The 22,441-nt window shown below is 32.4% G+C and overlaps 1 pseudogene; it reads left to right on the top strand.

Annotated features, from left to right (window-relative positions):
- Positions 1-4,233: 4,233 nt before the first annotated feature.
- Positions 4,234-22,441, top strand: part of LOC127131545 (uncharacterized) — a 93,150-nt pseudogene continuing 74,942 nt past the window's right edge.

Genomic DNA, 22,441 nt, shown 5'->3' with positions numbered 1-22,441 from the left:
ACCCTAACTCGTTCATTTCTCCTATTGTCTCCTTTTTATTCTCAACTAAATCAAACAGCCTACTAAATCTTACCTTCAAAGACATACCATAAAGCCAAGAATCTATCCAAAATAGAGTAAAATATCCATCTCTTATTCTCCGATCAATGTTATCAAGCAACCACCCTCCATCATCCAACCTGACACCCTCCATTATGTTTTTCAAACTCCTTCACCGAACAAAACCACCACTACCCCAAAAACATAACCACCTCATTTCCTCACCATATCGAGCATACAAAATCCTATACCAAATACTTTGCATCTCATTTAGGATCCACCAACACTATTTACCAAATAAGGCTAAGTTAAACCCCTTTAACCTTATAACCTGAGACCTCCATTTTCTTTTTCAAATTAATAGTATTCCATTTAATCTAAATTTTTTTCTCACTTACTCACTCCCTCCTCTGAAAAAAGCATTAAAAATATATTCAAGAGAAGAAATTATACCTTAAGGCACCTTGAAGAAGGAAAGAAAGTAGACCGGAATTAAAGATAGGACAAACTTAATAAGAATCAGACGAACCCCCATAGAGAGAAAGTGACTCTTCCATCCCGACAATCTTCTTTTGATACGATCAATTAAAGGATACCAAAAATTAAGGCTCCTAGAATATCCACCAATAGGAAGCCCCAAATACAAAAAAAGGTAGTTGATTGTGCTTACAGTTCATAACCATTGTTGCCTCATGCAACCAAGATTTTGAGACGTTGACCCCAACGTCCTGATATACATTCCTTTTTCTACAACAACATTCATCAAAACATGTAACCCTTTTGTTGCTATCAGAAAGAGAAAATGGGAAGTGGGTCACCTTGACAAAGACCTTTTTCCATCTTAAACTCATCAGTTAGGCTCTCATTCACAAGTATAGAAGTTGTTACTGTATTAATACACTCTAAAATCCACATTTGCCATAGAGTCAGAAAACTCATTTTACACATAACATCATCCAAATATCGGCAATCCACTGAATCATAGGTTTTTTCAAAATCAACCTTGATTAATAATTCTTTTTTTAAACCACACACATCGTCCACCATTTCATTAGCTATAAGAATGTTGTCAAGGATCTTCCTATCTTTAACAAAAATTTATTGAGACTCAAAAATAACACTTCCAATCACCTGTCTCAACCTATTAGCAAGAACCTTAGGTCAAATTTTATACAGACAAATAACCAAAGAAATAGGTCGAAAATCCGATAGACGTTGAGGACTCTCAACTTTGGGAATCAAATCAATAAAGGAATTTTTAATGACTTTCGAGAAATTTGGGTCTGATTTACACTCGGACTTAAGAAATCTCACTTCGGGCTCCAAGCATCATATGAGGCATCAGCGATCTTAAGGTGTATTCTTGGATCATCATCTAAGGGATTTCGTCCATATGGGCCTCATGTTTTAGGGACTATGTACATTTGAGGCTCTCCCTTGAAGCATCTTGTCCTTATAGGCTCATGCTTCAGAGATTGTGTACATTTCAGTATTTTTCCAAAAGCATATAGCTTGATCCAAACCCCCAAAGTAACATAGTTTTCCCTGATTTAAACCATTCACAAGAAAAGATTAGGACAAATCGTCCTTAGTGGACCATATATTGAAGGTTGACTAAGAGGCGAATGCAAATCACTTCTGATGAATGCCCACTATACACGCAAACAGAGCATCAAAGCCATTGAGTTACTTTAAAAGGCTGCCCTTAAAAAATGGAACATAGAGCTTAACTCACTTTACTACTTTTAGCTAGACAAGGGAGCATGTAACATTATAACAATTGAATCAACATAAAGACTCAAATTTAAGAAGGTTCTATAAAAATTAAATATCACCAAACATAAAGGAGATATACACTTTTTATATGATTGACATTCGGTCAATTACTTGTAACTCTTACAGATTCTGAATCAGTGGAATTATCAATAATATACTCAACATGTACACATATTATTTGTTTTTATGAGGGGAAAAATGTTAATGCCTTTGGGAATCAAAGCAAAGTAATAAAGGAATTGTCAATGCCTTTCGAGAAATTTGGGTCTAATTTATACTCGAACTTAAGAAAGCTTGCTCCCGGCTCTAAGAATTATATGAGACATCATCGATCTTAAGGTGTATTCTCGGATCATCGTCTAAGGGATTCCGTCCCTACGGGCCTCATGTTTGAGGGACTATGTACATCCAAGGCTCTCCTTTAAAGCATCCCGTCCTTATAAGCTCGTGCTTGAGAGATTGTGTACATTTCGGTATTTTTCCAAAAGCATATAGCCGGATCCAAACCCCCAACATAACATAGTTTGCCCTGATATAAACCATTCACAAGAAAAGATTTGGACAAATCGTCCTTAATAGACCATATCTTGAAGGTTGACTAAGGGTCGAATGCAACTCACTTCTGATGAATGCCTATTATACACGCAAACCGAGCATCAAAGCCATTGAATAACTTTAAAAGGTCACCCTTGAAAAACGAAATAGGGAACTTAACTAACTCCCTTTACTACTTTTAGCTAGACAAAGGAGCATGTATCATTATAACAATTGAGTCAACATAAAGACTCAAATTTAAAAAGGTTCTATAAAAATTAGATATCACCAAACATAAAGGAGATATCCACTTTTTATATGATTGACATCCGGTCAATTACGTGTGACTCTTACTAATTCCGAATTTGGAAAATTATAAATAATATACTGTAACATGTACATTATTTTTACGAGGAGAAAAAATATTAATATCTATTTTTTTATTAGGGATCGAAATATGTTTAACCTAATTTAAAGGACATATTTTAAAAAATGGGTGCATAAATGATCCAATCAAATGTCTTGCTCAAAAACTGGTAGTTTATGAAAATTGTGTTCTGAATTTGTATAATTTATTTTCACATTCATGAGGAGGCGAATATACACACTAATACATTATTTAATTAACAAAAGGGTAAAAAAACAGTTTTATTTTTTAAATACACAAGTTGATAGCATCTTCATTTTTTGCAAAAATAGATAAATATATCTTTAAAATTGTAAAATATTATTTAATATGTATATTGTATATTGATTATATATCAATTTGGCTCACTATAAACTAATTAGTCTATAAGATTTAAGTTATTTTAAAAACAAACTTGTTAATAATCACAATTTTAAAAAGACTAATTATTGACAAATTAACCCTTAAGAGACATGATTTTATTGAAAGTTAAAGCCTAATATGATAATGTGATATCAAGTATAAATTATCTAAATTTCATTAAAACAAATTTGTTGTTAGGCTATTAACAAAATAAGTAAATAAAATAATGATTTTCATAATAAAAAAGACAATATGTTATGAATAAGGTCTTTAAATATAAAAATTAATAAGCCGGCTATTTTGATTAACATTATACAACTCTAAGGGTAGATTTATTAATTTTGTTGATATATTATAGGGATACCTCTTATAGCTATTGAGATTATTGATTTATTATAGCATTGTTATAAGAGATTGATATATCATAATTAATTAGTGCTAAGTGTTATATATATATATATATATATATATATATATATATATATATATATATATATATATATATATATAATATAAGAAAACAGAAGCATGATTTATTTTTTAATTCTATATATTTTGCTAATATGGTATATAGAACATAGGTCATGGATCCTCTGTTTTTTTTCTCTCTATTTCTCCATCGGTATCGGTTCATTGTCCTGTATTTATTTTGTGCGGACCTGTCTCTTTCTGTCTCTTTCTGTGCATTTGTAAAAACTTAGTCCTCTTTCATCTTGTTCATCTCTACATAGAAAAAAATCGAGATCGTTAAACCTATTACAACCACCTTGACCGACTCAAATTACAATCTTTGGATTCGAGGAATAAAGAGCTTTCTGATCGAACGCAAGCTTTGGCGTATAGTCACCGAAGATGTCGTCAAACCAACTAGAGAAAAAGATGAATCTGCCACAAAAATTGATGATCGTCTTGAGGATTGGGACAACAAAAATCACCAGATCATCATGTGGTTACGCAACACGTCCGTACAATCAATTCATATTCAATTTGAGGACTATGATTCTGCAAAAGAATTTTGGGATTTCTTGAAGAATCGTTATCAAACAAATGGACTTGTCAATTATTATCAATTGTGGACCACGCTTCTCAATATCAAGCAAGAATGTGATCAATTAATGAATGATTTTATTGCTCAAGTCCAACCAATTTGGCATCAAATATCTATGGCCAAAATTAGTGAAGATCATGTGCATCTCATTTAAGTTCTTATGGTTCTTCGTCCCGAATATGAAGTCGTACGAGCCTCACCGTAATCCGCTTCCACAATTGAATTCACCTATTCAATATATCATCTTGAAGAAACACATCTGAATCCAGATAAAACTCCTCAAATGAATACTACTCTTTCAACTACTCGATTCTCACACCAGAAATCGAATCATCATTCGTGTAAGAATTGCAATCGCACAGAAATCCATGCACAAATTATAATTAAATGCAAGCTTTATAAAAGTTAAGCTTATGATTAATTGACTGCAATTTTGCAAACCCATACATACTTATATGGCTCCAAACATTGGCAAAGCCATCAAGATATTTGGATGCCCAGCTACAACAATGTACAAGGGTGAGGGGCAAATATGCAGGTCATGTATTTGCTAGTTGTCCTACTATAAAATGTATGTATTATCATGGTATTGGACATATTCTTGAACATTGTCCCACGCGACCTCCAAAACAAAATCATGGCTCCTTCAAGTCTAAGAATGTTCCAAAGTCGGTATCTTCATCCATCTCTGCTGCTACCACTGAGGGTTCCACTCCCATCACTATGAGCGATATTGAAGCTTTAATCAAATAAGTTATATCTTCCAACACCTCTACTGATATATTTGTGGCTCACTATAATTATCATTGGTTCTTTGACTCTTCATGTTGTAATCATATGGCCATTGATATTAAATCATTACTTTCTGCAATACTTGTCTCTTCTCTACCATCAATCCACACAACTAGTGGCAATACAATGAACATTACTCATACTGGTCATGTATCCATCTCAAATATCACCTTTCCTAACACACATTACATTCCTAATTTGATACTTAATCTTATTTTTATTAGTCAATTGTGTGAACAAGGACTTAATGTTTATTTTTCTCCCTCTGGTGTTTAGGTACATGATCCATATACGAAGAAGATCATTGGGACGGGTTGTAGGTTGGGTCAGTTATTTGAGCTCAAATCTCTTCATAATTCTAAAGATCATATATCTGCTGCTACTATCAACTCCCTCATTCATCAATGGCATCTTCGACTTGGCCACGCCTCAGCAAGAAAAATTTAACCTTTAATATCTTGTGGGTTATTAGGTTCTGTAAAGTCTGAGTCTTTTGATTATTTACATTGTAAACTTTCCAAACAAATTGCATTATCCTTTAATCGTAGTGTTTCTATTTCAGATAGTCCTTTTGATTTGATTCATTCAAATATTTAGGGGTATTCTCCTGTTTCTTCAATAAATGGTTTTTGTTATTTTGTTTTGTTTATTAACAATTTTTGTCATTTTACGTGGATATATTTTTTGAAAAATCGATATGAATTACCTCAAATGTATATTTCCTTTTCTCGTATGGTTAAGAAAACAATTTTCATGTGCTATTAAGATTCTTCAAACTGACAATGCGATGGAATATAAGAATTCTTCCTTGCTCCAATTTCTTAATCAGCAAGGCACCGTGGTTCAATGCTCATGTCCTCACACCTCTCAACAAAATGGTCGAGCTGAACGAAAACATCGTCACATACTTGACTCAGTTCGTGCTCTTCTCCTCTCAGCCTTGTGTCTAGAAAAGTTTTAGGGGGAAACAACTCTTAATGTTGTATATGCAATTAATCAACTTCCCACCATAAATCTTCAAAACTCATCTCCTTTTGAAAAACGTTTTGGTAAGCCTCATGAATATTCCATTCTTAAACCTTTTGGATGTGCTTGTTTTGTTCTCTTGCAACCTCATGAGTGCACAAAATTGCAATTGCATGCCCGTTTGTATTGTTTTCTTGGTTATGGCATGAAACATAAAAAGATATCACTGTTGGGACCCAATTTCGAACAAATTACGCATTCACGTCATGTTACCTTTTGAGAAAACACCATGTTCTCCTCTCTTTCTACATTTAACCATTCTTTTATCACTGACTCTTTTTATTTCACCGATACCTCGGTTAAGTTGTTTTCAAGTTCTAATGCAGATAACTCTGATGAGCTCAATACCCATCCATCATCACCTGCTTCTACTAAACCTGTTTCAAATGTTGATATTGTACCTACATCTCATCATTCCACCAAAGTAAGTAATTCTCATGCTCATCTTAATGATTATCATTGTTATTCTTCTATAAACTCCTCATGGGCCTTTTTCTTAGTGAGGCAAGTACTAACCCCATTTGGCAACAAGTTATGGCTGAAGAAAGCATTAGAAAAGACACATATTTGAGACTTAGTTAATCTTCCTCCTTGCAAGATTCGTATTGGATGCAAATGTACCTACAAAAGTAAAACTCATTCTAATGAAGTTGTTGAACGTTATAAAGCTCGTCTAGTAGCCAAAGGGTACTCTGAATAATATGGGATAGACTACGAAGAAACATTCGCTCCGGTAGCTCATATAACATTTTTTCATAGTCTTTTAGTCATTGATGTAGTTTGCAAATGGAAGCTTTTTCAGATAGGTGTGAAAAATGCCTTCCTTCACGGTGATTTGAAAGAGGAAGTCTATATGTACCCTCCTTATCATTCTCCTCATAAGAGTTGTAAGCTTCAAAAAACCTTATATGGTTTGAAACATGCCCATAGAGCATGGTTTGCCAAGTAAAGCTCTACTCTAACACAATTTGGTTTTCTCTCTAGTCCACATGATTCTTCTCTATTCACTCAAAAAAATTGATAGTGGTATTGTAATCATGTTTCTTTATGTAGATGATGTGATCATAACTGGAGATGATAAGTCTAGAATTTCAACATTATAACAATATCTCAGTCAACACTTTGAAATGAAAGACATTGGTTATCTTAGTTATTTTTTGGGGCTTGAAGTTTTCCAAGACTCGGAAGGTTATTATCTTTTCCAAGCCAAGTATGCCTTTGACTTGCTTTCTCGAGTTGGTATCACAGACTGCAAGACTGAATTGACACCATTAGAAGCCAACTTCAAACTCACCCCACGCGACGACACTCCTCTTGAAGATGCCACCTTGTATCGATAACTTGTGGATAATCTTGTTTACTTGACTGTCAATCGCCCTGATATTGCATATGTTGTTCATAAAGTCAGTCAATTTATAGCTACTCCCCCTTCATCTCATTTCTCTGCAATTCTTCATATTATCCGCTATGTTAAAGGTACTTTTTTTATGGTTCACACTTCTCTACTAATTCATCCTTGGTATTATCTGGGTACTCTGGTGCAGATTAGGCAGGCGACCGAACAAATTGTCGCTCAACAACAGGGTATTGTTTCTTCTTAGGGAGTTATCTTATTTCCTAGCATAGCAAAAAGTAAACAATTTTTGCTCGCTTAAGCACAAAATCTGAATATTGTGTGCTTGTTGATGCCACTTTTGAGTTACTTTGGTTACGATGGTTGTTAAATGATATGTGTATTACACAATCTTCTACTACTATGTTTCATTGTGATAATATAAGTGCTATCCAAATTTCTCATAATGATATTTTTCATGAGCACACAAAGCACATTGAAATTGACTTTCATCTTGTACGTCGTCATGTTACTAATGACACCATACAGTTGATTCATATTCCTTTTATGGACCAAGGTGGCGATATTTTCACCAAAACACATCATCTGACGCGCTTCAAAGATCTATCAAGCAAACTCAAGTTGGAATCCACAATACCAACTAGAATTTGAGGGGGTGTTAAGAGATATTATAGGAATACCTTTTATTATAGGAAATTACAGCTTTATTATAATCTTGTTATAAGAGATTACAATTTTATTATAGCATTATTATAGGAGATTTACATACCATGATTAACTAGTGTTGAGTTATATATATATATATATATATATATATATATATATATATATATATATATATATATATATATATATATATATATATATATATATATATATATATATATATATATATATAGATAGAGAGAGAGAGAGAGAGAGAGAGAGAGAGAGAGAGAGAGAGAGAGAGAGAGAGAGAGAGAGAGAGAGAGAGAGAGAGAGAGAGAGAGAGAGAGAGAGACTTACTCTAAAAGTACATTTTTTTAAGTTTACTCCAAATTATAACTTTTAAATTGAATATAATCTAATGATTAATTAACATTTTTAATTAATTGATCTTTAGATTAAATTCAATTTTAAGGTTATGATTTGGAGTAAGATAAAAAAACTTACTCTCGTAATAAATTGATCCTATATATATACTTACCATTTTAAAGAGGATTTTCCCCTTTGTTATCACATTGCATTGACTTTCTCAAAATATTTTCAACATTAAACTATTTTCCCGCATTACATTTAGTTTAAGGAATTTGCATGATTTTTCACTATTAAATATGCACGTGTTCCACATCCTCTAAATTTAAATTTTTGGCTTCTAAGATACTATATATAAAATTTGACTTGAAAATCAAATTGTGGAATTAGTAAATCCTTTATGAAGACCGAAGAATAAAGTTGATTTGAAATTTGTAAGACCAATTCAACCGTTAAGTATTTGAATTTACAAGTCTAGAAATATGTATTAAAATTGGTTAAGTGTTTGAAAATTGAAAGTTGAAACAAAGACGTCAAATTACCAAACTAGTCCATCAATTTTATTTTCATATTTATGTAGACTATACAAACAAAAAGAATTGATCAAACTTAGTTTTCCAAGTTAAGGTATGCCTGAATAAACAATTTCATACTCTTTAACTTTGTTGGATATGATGTCATGCATCTCATTAATTGATGATATGTCGGTTTTATAGTTAATTAATTTGAATTTAAATTAATTTTTACCTTTAGATAAAATTCTTATGGTTAATAAAACATGAAAACAAGAAACGCATGAATAAATTTCAACCATTCATTATTACTATTATCTCATGATTCCTATTAAAATAAATTTAAAATTTTATTCTAAAATAATGACAGTGTGCATTCTTGCATTTCTTCTACAATTAATTTTATAAAAAATAATACTACGCTAAAGAAAAACCAAATGGTATAGTTGAACTTTCTTATATTTTTCATATGCCCATACTACATAAAAACAAAAGAAAATTGGTTAAATAGTTCAGATATTGAGATTCATCTTTTAAAAATAAACAAGTAAAATACGGTAGATATGGATCTAATATTTTATCTCTAATATTTATACAAATTAATACTGGATTGGGTTAAAGAAACATACATTATTTTTTGAATTGATATATATATATATATATATATATATATATATATATATATATATATATATATATATATATATATATATATATATATATATATATAATTTTGTTTAAATAAAGATATATGATTATTGTTAACACAATAAGTTAAATATTAATTTAAGCATAAAAAAAATTGTCTAACATTTAATTTAATTTATATTTATTTACATGATTCTTTATACGCTTTTAATGATGAAAGATAAATAAAATAAGTATATAGTATATCTTTATATAGTAAGTCAATTGTTAGTTAAATATGGTTCTTTGGTAGAACTAGGAATGATAGATACAAGTAGAATGAGCATGTTAGGGTGGCATCGTGTTTCTGGTACGATGGAGTAAGGCGGATGATAATACATGTAAGAGTGAGACCATATATACATATAATGCATAGTGAGACTTATAGATGGGAGACGATTAAAATCATCTTGTATCTCCGTCATCAGACGTAGGGAACTATTTCATTATATGAAGGTGGTTGATCTTTGGGAATTAGAGATTAATGGCCTGTTTGATTCCTTTTTAAAAACAGTTTTTTAGTTTTTGAAAATTGAAAAATTAAAAATTCATTTAATAAGAAGTTTTAAAAAAAATAGTTTTGAAAACAGTTTTTGTTTTTCAATTTTAAAAACTAAAAAACCAAAACTTGTAAAAGCGGTTTTACTTTTGAATTTTTTAAAAAAAAAATTGAAAACACATGAAAAATTGTAAATTTTCATTATTAATAGTAATTACGTTGATTTATTAAATATGAATTTGCAATAGAAAATATGTTTTTGCTATGCTCATATGTGTAAGAGAATTATTTGTATCGGAAAAATTCAACAAATGAAAAATATTATATTTGGACAAGAGAAGAGTTTAATTGGTTGGATATTTTCATGTTTATAACATGTACATTATATATTTATCTACTTTTTATTTTTTAATAAAATTTAATTATCATTCTTTTATGTATTCATTATGTGATTGTTTAAGTTTTTTACATGAACATTCGGTGAAATAATATAAAAAAATATTTAATTTATAGAAAACAAATGAAAATTTGTAAAATTGTAAAATAATAATTTGTAAACTTTATCTCTTTTAAGAAAATGATATGATTGGAATAAAATTAACTTGAAAATAGTATTTTATAATAAATTAAAATAAATTATAAAGAGATTAATGGAGATGTATTAATCTAGTAAAAAAAATTACATGATCATTCAATAAAAATATATCATTTTGTTGTATCATATAAAAAATTAAATTTTTTTTAATATGATTTACTGGGATATAATCGTTATTCATCGAAAGTGTAAAATTAATTTACACTATCAATGTATCATCCATTTTTTCAATTGTAAAATAATTATTTAAAATTTTAAATTAAAAAAATAAATTAGTTTAATTAATTATTGAAATAATTTTATACTTTTTTTAATAACTCTTTAATATATATAATATTTTATCATTTACTTATAATCACACTATTTCTAAAAGTAAAAATCAAACAATATTTGAATTAGTTTTTAAAAATAAATCAACCAAACAAGTGTTTTCTTTTATTATCTCAAAAATAGTTTTACAAAACAAAGCTTCCAAATAAATTTTTATTTTATTTTCATCCTAAAAATAATTCTTAAAACTAATTTATAAAATAATTTTTAAAAACAAAAAGTTGAAATTGAATCAAACAAGCCCTAAGTGTTGGACTTGTTTTTTGGAGGTGTCTTTTAGGTCGACTCTTTTGTGACTGGGCTTTCCGCCTTTGGCCGGTTTGGCACAATTGTCTTCCAAGATTTTTCTATTTTGTAGTAATGTGTAAGTTTAAGATTATTTGGCCGCTTTCGTTTGTCGTATTGATCTTTTCGACGAGCTCGTGGTGTTTAATTGTAACAAATTTATGAATATTCACTTTTGACATTTCTTTATGACTGGTGTTGTTTTTCCTTCTTTGTTTGTATGATTTTGATTCATCGTGTATCTTTGTGGATGATTTTATTTCATCATCTAGTGTCTTGAATAATTTTATTTTATCATTATGTGTCTTTAATGATTTTGTTTCATCATTTGTCTCGTTGAATGATTTTGTTTCATCATTATATATCTTGCATGATTTTATCTCATCATTATATGTTAGCCAATGATTTTGTTTCATCATTTATCTCCTTGAACAATTTTATTTCATCATTCTCTGTCTTGAATGATTTTATTTCAACATTATGTGTTACAAATGATTTTATTTCACCATTTATCTCTTTGAACGTTTTTTTTACATCATTATTTTGGCATGACCGACCCAATCCTGAACTTAGGTTGGTTGGGTTGGAAGCCTTTCTTTTCCTCCTTGCGTGTATGATTTTATTTCATCACTTATCTTCCTGAATAATTTTATTTCATCATTTCGCGTCTTGAATGATTTATTTTATCATTTTAGTCTCTAATGGTTTTGTTTCATTATTGCTTTGGCGTGGTTTTCCCAATCACGGGCTTGTGTTGGTCGAGTTAGAAGTCGCGCTTTACTTTGACGTCTTTGGGAATCACATCTAGTCAAGGATCATTTCCCCTTCCATGTTCCCAAATGAAAAATTGGTTTGAGGCTGACGTATTCCGAGTTCCACCATTTATGCTCTAGAATGGCGAGCTACCGATAGAGGATGTTCGAGGTGTGAACAATTCACGGATAAGTTTGTGGGGAACTTGAAGGGTAAAGATATCTCAATTATCAAATTGACATTGTTTTCCTATATGAGACCGATGTTGTTTCCCCTACTGTCGGATGACTCATTTGTGGACACATTCCACCTAGCAGTTGGTTCGAGCGTAACTATGGAAATCATCATCCAAACACACGGGCCTTTAGTGATTTTATAGGCTCAAATGATATGTCAAATTCAGAGATCTCAACAGATTATTTTGTCATTCATCTTGTGAGATTTGACATATACTGAACTTGTTTAAGGGGTTGGTCGATTCGGAATATGATGGTGTGCCCCAAGAATTTACGTTTTAGATTTCTCGAGGTCGTCACTAATGTTAATTCAATCTTATCTATTTGTAAGTAGTGTGTTTCATCCACGTGAGCATTTTGGATACGAAGTATACCTGATTTTGAACAGAGACCACTTTTCGGATGATGACGACACTAACTGCTTTTGTAGATATGGATAGGTAAAAGTATAAGGTCTCTCTGATATTGGATTAAAAAAAGTGGTGGGGTAGAAGGGTTACTTTTAGTGCACTGTAAGACCCCAATTTTGACCCTAAGATCCCTCATGTAATCTCATCATATGCATTAGCATTGGGATCATACCTTGGCATCCTCCTTACCCCTCTTTCGTTGGGTTTATTTTGGGAGAGATCACCAAGCACCATGTGATTGTATCATACTTTTATATTCTCATTTCACTAACCAAAATACCAAAAAATATGTCTTTGCATTTGCCTAACTCTTTTGTAGGAAGGGCATGATCCCCATTGATCTATCAATTTCACATCTAGGGTTTAAGACCCTCATGGCTAAGAGCACAACCAAGTATTGATCCACAATGTCTCTAAGCATAATATATGAGTCCCATTGATCTTTACATGTTGTTTTGATCAAGATTTCTTCAAGAATTTGGAGTTGGTTTGCCTTGGAAACCCTAGTTTGACTGAGTATCTTGAGTAACTTCTTCAACAAGCTTCTTCACCAATTGATCAAATTTATCAAGGTACATTTCAAAATTTATCATCTTATGCATATATGACCTACCATGAGAATAAAAAGTCAAGAGAATTACATGTTAGCAAGTTGGTTGATGGTGGTTGGCCAGATGAATTCATCTGATCAAAACTTGGTCTCCCTAGACCCTATCTCCTACAATTTTCATCATATGAAAATGATTCCAAGAGAAACGTTACTCTAAATGAAATTCCAAACAACTTTCATGTTGAGGTCTAGAGCTAATTTTTCTTGGAAAGTCATTTTCTATGTTGAAACATTATAGGTCATTTTGTCTAAACCCTAATTTGAAAGTTAACTTCCCAAGGCCATAACTTGCTAAATGTCTATGAGATGAAAGATTTACAAATTGCACAATCAAATTCAAGATGTCTACTTCAACTTTTATGTTTGGAGTGAGAGCTAAATCAACTTTTATGAGCATGTGATATGAGGATACGTTATAGGTCATTTTGGACCAATACCATTGAACAAGTGATTTTCCTCAACTTCAAAAATTCATAACTCACTCATTCTAAATCCAAATGATGTCAAATTGGTGACCATTTTAAAGGTATTTTAAAGAGCTACAACTTTTATGAATACACGTTTCTCATTTGGAGCTCACACAAAAAGTTAAGCAAGGTGGAATAATGAAGTATGTGACTTGACACTTAGAAATTTTTTCAACATGTTGAAATTTCCAAACTTCCACCTCAAAATTCACCATGATACAAGTTCCAAATAGAAAAGTGTTCTACATAAGACTTGTTCCTCTTGATCTAATATTTCCAAAGAGTCCTAATTCATTCATTTTGGACAAGGTTTGATAGGGTTGCGCATGGTGTTAACAGGCCTACATCAGTTGGCAAAATCAAATCTTCAAATGATCACATAACCTTGCCTTGCCATTCAAGCTTGATTCAAACCTTAGTACAATTGACTTTGGACTTAATTGCATTACTTCATGGGCCTGTACACGCCCATGCAATCATGAACATGACATTGCTAAGATTGGACAAAATTTCAACTGTGCAAATAACATTCCATTTTGCTATAAATAGAGACCCTCTGTGCTCATTTCAAAGGATCCTTGCGCGCCAGTTTTGCCTCCACTCTTCAAACTCTCACATTTGAAAGGAAAACCTGAGAATTTTCATTTGAAAATTGAGTTTGAATCTCACTGTTTGGAGATTAAAAAACTCCAGGATCCAAAGCTTTGTACCAATCCTAAGCCACTTCTGCAAGCTATTGGAGCAAGATCAAACACGAATTGAAGCAAGAGAGATCAAGTTCTGCACAACATTGAAGGTATTTTCCATATTTTTTCTTCTCTTCGATTCTCACTCAATTCTCATCATTTCTCTTGGATCTTTGGTTGTCTGAAGTCCTACCAACGTAGGCAAGAAGATTGAGTTACTTCGAGGTCAAATCGAAGCAACTCAGTTGACACACCTCAAAATTCAACTCCACATATCTCTCTATATATTTGGAGTTAGTTAAAATTGAGGTGATATTCGTGATCTACGCCATTTTATCTTTCAGATTATGTCCTCTTTTTCATTTTAGTCATGGTGGTGATTGGACCAGTCCGGCCAGGGTCATCGGAGAAGATGACCGGCCTTTGGCTCCAGCAGTGATGTGGCACAGTTCAGAACCATTGATTTGGTTTAAAATGTTTTAATCATAAGCGTTGGTTTGGATGACCGTTGTTGTGGCGCGCTGACTAGGGACAATCGTGGATTACACGTTTTAGACCACTTGATCTGCCACCTCAATTAATGAGGGAGATCAAGTGGTCCACGTTTTTTTTTGATTTTTTGATTTTAGTTTTTATTCCATTGATTTTCATTAATTCATATTAATTTTAATATTGATCCAAAAAATATGAGAGTTTCACCAATTTTTTAAAAATAAAATCCTCTTTCCTATTTTGAATTAAAGTTATTTGTTGGATCATTATTAATATTTTTCATGATTTAATTGATTTTGTGAATATTTTTAGTTGTTTAAAAATACTTTTAAGTTTCCAAAATTCTGAAATTTTTTCTCCAAGGTCCTTTAACCTTATTTGACCTATGATAAATCTCATGGCTATTTCTTTGGTGTTTTGACGAGGTTTTAGGAAATTGACCAACCATATTTAATTTAATGTATTATTTTTAGTATTTTTAATTGAATAAATGCCAAGTAATTGTGTAGATCCATTTTGATTGACTTTGTAAGTTTGACTTGTGTTGTTGGGCCTCAGTCAAGGTTGATTTGACTTTGTTAAGTTAAGATCATTGGATTTAGGGGATTGATGGAATGTACATTCCATCTCCCAAAATGAATGAATGATCTTAATTTGGTAAAAGTCCTCCTTTGTCCAATTTGAGTTTGATCCATTTCCCCTCCCTCTTCATCTCATTCCCCTTCTTTATGCATTCATGTCATGGACCTATGATATCTCAATATCCTAAGCTAGTTGATTGCAAAATCAACATAAGTATCGATGAGATTAGGTCCCCACTTTTGCATATTCTTTTTGTGTGGTATGTTTCATGAGCATAGTCCATTATACTATGTCTCTAACATGCATTAACACCAAAATTCTATTGCCCCGCCTTAAATAGTTATGACTTCTGCATAAGTCCAATTACGATTGCTTAACATGGCGCTAAATTTTTGACACTAAAAGGCATAACATTCTAGTTAGTGAGATTGTAAGTCTCCTATCTTTCATGGTATTGTGTGGAAACTTGGCCTTTTTTCCTTCCTTTGGAAGATGTCTTGGTTCAAGGATCCATTCTTGAGATAAGTGGGTTGAGTGTTCTCCAAAGAATGACTTAAAATAAAAAGCAAAAGCAACACTAACTTCTAACTCATTAATAACTAACATTTTATTTCAAGTCATTTACTTTAATGCACTTTATTTTTAAGCCTTATTCATTTTCCATTATTCATACCATTCTAATTGTTTATGTTAATGTCATTTTCACTTTGTCCACTTGGACCATACTTTGTGATATATTTTGTTTGTGTTTGTTTGTATGGTCTTTGACTACTAATGTACATAATAAGAACAAAAACCCTAAAAAACTTCTTGTGTGGACTGTTGGTTTGATCTGTGACAATTGGACTTAGAATTTAGGCAACACTCCCTATGCAAAGGACTTGGCCAATGCCAACTTTCATGAAACCAAGTGCTTGTAATCTAAAACTTCATCTAATACATCCTTGAAAGATCCATTTGAGTTCATCCGCAACATGATCATTGTGAAGCTGTTATTGTGAACCTGTGACTTGTGTACTGTAGAATTCATCTGCTACATGGGAAATTTGGAAGAAGATCATGAAGTTGCTAAGCTTGGATGTGGCTATCTTTATTTGATGCCTTGCTCTTCAAGTTGATATTTTATGCATTGTTTGTTACTTGATTCTAATGTCCAAGGGAATTTGAGTTTCTATATGACATTCTTGTCTATTGGATTGCAACCCATTGGTCAGATCTTTTCAACTCTCAACTTTTAAATTTTTGCTTAGGATTAGTCTCTTCATCTCCTCCCCATTTCTTTAATTTCAAAAATCTTTCCTTCCTTTCAAAAAAACTTCTTTGCTTGTGTCTGTTTTCTAAACTTAGACCATATTACAAACTAGAAACTTTGGCCTTATGCCATTACCTTTTCAAGCTTCTTTTCTCAATCAAACTTGTACATATACTTAACTATACTTGACTTAAAATTTTCAAAATCCAAAAAGAATTAACCCATTCAAACAATTTTTAGGCCTTTGTGCCTTTCAAACTTAATTTTTTTTGTTAAAAAGCAATGCATCCACTTTGAAATTTATACCCCGAACTACGAGGTTTTGATCCCTCATTTTTATGTTGGTACGTAGGCACAAGTCCGAAGGTATTGTCAAACACAAAAATATAATTAATGAATTCTTTTCTCATCCCCCCATTCTATTTGCTTGCTAACATCATTTGTACAAAAATATATATGTACACAAGAAAGGGCTCCCTAGGAGTACCTAGGACACTTTGGATGCTAACACCTTTCCCTATGTGTAACCAACCCCCTTACCTGTAATCTCTGGCATTTTATTAGTTTTGATTTGAAAACTTCTTATTTATGGGTTTTGTTCGTACTTTTCCCTTTTCCCTTGGAAACAATAAAAGCGCGGTGGTGACTCTTGTTATTTGATGTCTTGCTTATCCATAGCTTGATGATCATGAATTTATCGCTACAGACACGAACGCCTGTTTGAATTCTTGGGTCCATTCAAAATGAATCTATTTGAGGCCATTATCCCATTTAGCCTAATTATTTCTTTCTTCATGATGGATGTTTCCATTTTGATAATCATTTTACACTTGTCTAGATTCTCTTTTATGTATCTCTCTATCAGGTATAATCCCAATATTTTTCCAACCTTGACTTTGATGAGGCACTTATCTAGATAAGCCTCATATTGTATTGTTGAACCTATTAGAACACGTTAGCAAGGTGTCTGTCATGTTGCTCTTCTTTTATGGACTTTACAATCATGTCATCCATGTAGACTTTTAGTGTTTCATCTATTTCCTCTTCAAAGATTTCTTCCATCCTTATTTGGTATGTCACTCATGTGTTTTTCAAGCAAAATAGCATGATGTTGATTAGTACTTAGATGGCTCCTCTATGAAGGAAATTTTGTCCATGTATACCTCATGCATTGGTATATAGTTATAGCTGGAATATGCATCCATAAACGAAAAAACATTTATAGCCTACAGAGGTATCCACAAGATTTTTAATATTTGGGAGTGGGTATGAATCCTTTGGGCAAGATCAACTGAAGTCGGTGTAGTCGGCACATATTATCCGTTCCCCTAATGCCTTCATGACCAAGAAAACATTGGATATCCATTCGATATATCTTAGCTCAGAAACAAAATTGGGGTTGAGTAGACCTTAATCGTGTTCATGATGGCTTCACTATTAGAAATAATACATTTCATGACAAAACTTTCATCTTACCGAACAAAAAACCCAGATATAATTCCAAGACGCGCCATATTTTTTTAAATAAAAAATACCATCCATTCCCTTGGTTTTCAAAAATAACCGAGGGTTGAACAAATTCAGGACATACTTTGAACCCCAGCAAACGCAGTTTATGTTTTTATTTCTTTAAAAGTGGTGTCTTTTTTATTTATTTTTTTGTAAATTAAATTATCTTTTCCTTCGATTTCTTTAATAACCGAGGGGTTAGATAATCATGTTTTACTATAAACTCATAAATCAAGTATTACCTTAATTCTAACTCATCTATAGTCGCTCCAAACTTGTACACATCATTGTTGTTTCCACCTCTTACAAGACCATTTTTATATTTTAGAATAACCTCCCTATGTTGTCAATCAAAGAAAGCACTCCCTAGTTTATTGATTTTCTCGGTTGACAACATTAAAAAATTTATTCCTAAACATACTGTAAATTACAAGCAATATTGTTGTTTCACATTGTAAGTCTTTTGTTTGAATATTATAGCACACAAAGAAAGTGGTGAATGGTAAAAAATTGAAAAAGGAAACAATACATGTTAGTTTTTATTTTTTACTATTCACCCTTTTATGTAAGTAATATATTCCATCGGTTCTTTTATAAAACCGATGGGTAAAATGAATAAGCCACTTGTCACCTCGATTTTGCCCAACAACCAAGGTGAAATTGTTTACTCTAATATATATATATATATATATATATATATATATATATATATATATATATATATATATATATATATATATATATATATATATATATATATAGCTTAGCTTAGCTTAATGAAGAACATATAATGAAGCAACTCATACAGAACCCTAACGAAGAGCTCCAAAGACATATTATCTTCCAACTCCTGAAAAAATAAGGAAATACAAAGATGATATGTGTTTAGGGCTCTTGCTCGCTTCTTCTTCTTCTTCTTCTTCTCATGAAGAATAGAGTACAACATCTACACAATCATGCACAACATTATATCACATTCTCACACCCAATTCATCATCAACATCATATATGACAACATCTCAATTATCATCAACATTATATGCAACCACATCTCAATCAGTATTAACATCATATGTAACAAAGTCTCAAATATCGTTAACATTATATGCAACACATCTCGTCCAAAACACATCAACAATAATCCATACAAATGCAACACTTATGCAATATACTCGATACCGACTCGACATGCACGTGGTACTAAATATGAACACTCAGGTTCATCTCACTCCATGATCCCCACCATAGGATCGATTCCCCCTTAGAACCGGAGCACACTAAAATCACTACAATCACCATAGATAACGCTTCACTAATTCCCCATAATAAGAATTAGCTACTCGCACCTGATCCATCACCATGGGATTGAGGCTCACCAAAATTTGTTACCATCACCATAGGTAATGCTCAACTAATCCCTCATAATTGGAATTAGGTACTCACACCCAATCAATCACCATAGGATCGAGGCTCACGAAATCTGGACCGCAACCCATACACCATGATGCATGACTCTCAAATAACATGCATTAACACAACAAGATTAACCAAAAGGATCCCCATACATATTTGATCATTTATGCATCACATCATTCATCATACAACAATAAATTCATGTTACCACGTCACTAATATAAACAAACAACAACAACTCATCAACATCTTAACATCATTATCATAACAAAATCGACATAACAACATCATTATCATACATTGGAAGGGAAAAATATTGGTTACTATGTGTCATACCCCAAAATTCACCATATCTCTCACAAAGTTCATCTAGGCCACTAACCCTAAGCATTCACATATCCTGATAAACATTCATCTCATCCACATATCCATTGTATTATAACATATTCCACTTGCATTTGAAAAAGTATAATCGTGGATTCAAGGGTTTTTATCACACATGGCATTAACTAGGAGGGGTGTTGGATTGTGAGCATCATCAGAGTCAATCGAATCTTTGAAACCCTAATTTTTTTACTATGGAATACATTTAAGATTAAGGCTTATCTAGTTCATCTGGTCATTCGTGGAGGCTCATTGATTGGTTCGACAATTCATCAGAGGTTTACTTATTCATGCCCCTATGCATTGAGCCCCTATGCATTGATCACGGGGTATTCATTCAAGGTGTTACATTTTGTTGCTTGGCGAAGTATCATTTGGTTGGCTTTGATTGATTGGATTTCAAGTCTCGGAACACGACACATTTCATCTGGTCTAAGGGCACTGTGTTACTCATTCAAGCCCATTCCATACAAGTCATTACGTATCATTTCATCCAAAATTACACATTTTTACCTAAGTTGACTTTTTGATCAACTAGTTGACCAAAGTCACCCATCTTTTCCAACCATCTTATTTTTCAAATCATAATACATGTCCATTTTAAACCAAAGTCCATCTCTAATCATCTTCATATGTTAAAACCATTCTTAATCATTTTCATAAACTACTTTAAACCAATGCCTTTTTCACCTTTTAATTCATGTTCATGTTCATTCTAAACTTAAAAAAAAAACCATGTTCATCTTGTACAATACCTATATCATGTTCTAAATCTCATGTTCATAACCATTTAAAAACCATTTCATGTACAATGGCACCACTCAAAATCCCATAATGAATCTCATTCAATTACATTTTAACCACATTCATGATCATATAGGTATTCAAGCTTTGCATTCAACTACATAAATAACCACTTTCAATTTAATTTCCATTCTAAAACATAAGCCATTAAACCATTCAATTCCAAATTGCAACACAAACATTTTTGATCCAATCTCTAACATTCAATTTCCATACATACATCAATATTCACATTTCATACACTTAACCGTGAACCATACTACATTATACCTCATATTCTTATTTACAACAAAATTATAAAGCATCTTCACAAAGCATCCTCACATTTCATACACTTAACCATGAACCATACTACATTACAACAAAATTACTACAGTTCCAAACTTGAACCCAAACCATGTTCGAGTTGCACGATGGGAACTAGCACAATTTCTCTAACAAACCAAAAGGAAACTCGGTATAACCAACTTCACAAAACTAAACTGAACTTGAACTCAGAGCCAATTTTATAACAACTCCGTGATAATCATCTGTTGCAAAATTCCGTAGGCAAAAAGCCAATGTGAACCGAGACCTGCATAAACCAACATCTCTCCATAATAAAAACCAGGTCGACCTGCATATGTACAAAGCATAAAGAGAAGAAGTTAACCAAAGAGCTAACAATTGACAACACTTCTCAGAATTGCTAACTGGTGGAATCACTAAAAGAAACCAATGCTAATAAACCAACCTGGAAAAATAGAAACTTATCTACAACAAATGGCCAAATTTGTTGTTGGAGCTTTGGCAGAAACATGCATAACGCAAAGGTGTATCTAGCTGGAATCAGGACTCTCCAGGAAGTAATGGGTACCCAGAGCGTATGGTTTTTAATCTCCAACATCCTGGTCAGTATTATGATAGCAATTCCCAAGAATAGCACTCTTTGGAAACTCACATTTCATCCATTCGGTCCTCTGTTCATGGACTTGAAAAGAGCCAGAAAATGGTAGCTGGAATAGTTCATGTGGTGTTAACCAACAACAACAGAGCTCTTCCATGTACAAGGCTGAAGCTATCTCTAAAATAGTGAATAATATAGCAATTGGTTCACATGACCCTCACAACTAAACAACTTTCATTCTTCTCCTCACCATAACCACGACAAAGCAATGCCAATTTCAATGACATAACAGAAAATCTCAAGTGGGTCAGCAATATTGTCAAGTGTAGGTACTCTGCATATTTTCACATCTCCTCTATCTATTATCTCTCGAATGAGGTGATAACGCCTAAGTATGTGTTTGGATCGTTGGTGAGATCTAGGTTCCTTAGCTTGTGCGATAGCACCATTGTTATCACAATAGCGACCAATGGGATCCACAATGCTAGGAACTATGCCAAGTTCACTAATGAACTTTTTGATCCAAATAGCTTCCTTTGCTACACTTGAGGCAACAATATACTCGGCCTCGATTGTAGAATCAACAACTGTATCTTGCTTTGAACTTTTCCATCTCACAGCGCCACCGTTAAGCAAAACACATAACCAGATTGCGATCTAAAGTCATCCTTATCTGTCTGGAAGCTAGCATCGGTGT

This window comes from Lathyrus oleraceus, chromosome 3, assembly GCF_024323335.1.
Source record: "Lathyrus oleraceus cultivar Zhongwan6 chromosome 3, CAAS_Psat_ZW6_1.0, whole genome shotgun sequence".
NCBI classification, from domain to species: Eukaryota; Viridiplantae; Streptophyta; class Magnoliopsida; order Fabales; family Fabaceae; genus Lathyrus; species Lathyrus oleraceus.
Note: the sequence above shows the minus strand (reverse complement) of the source record. Positions and strands in the feature narration are given on the sequence as shown.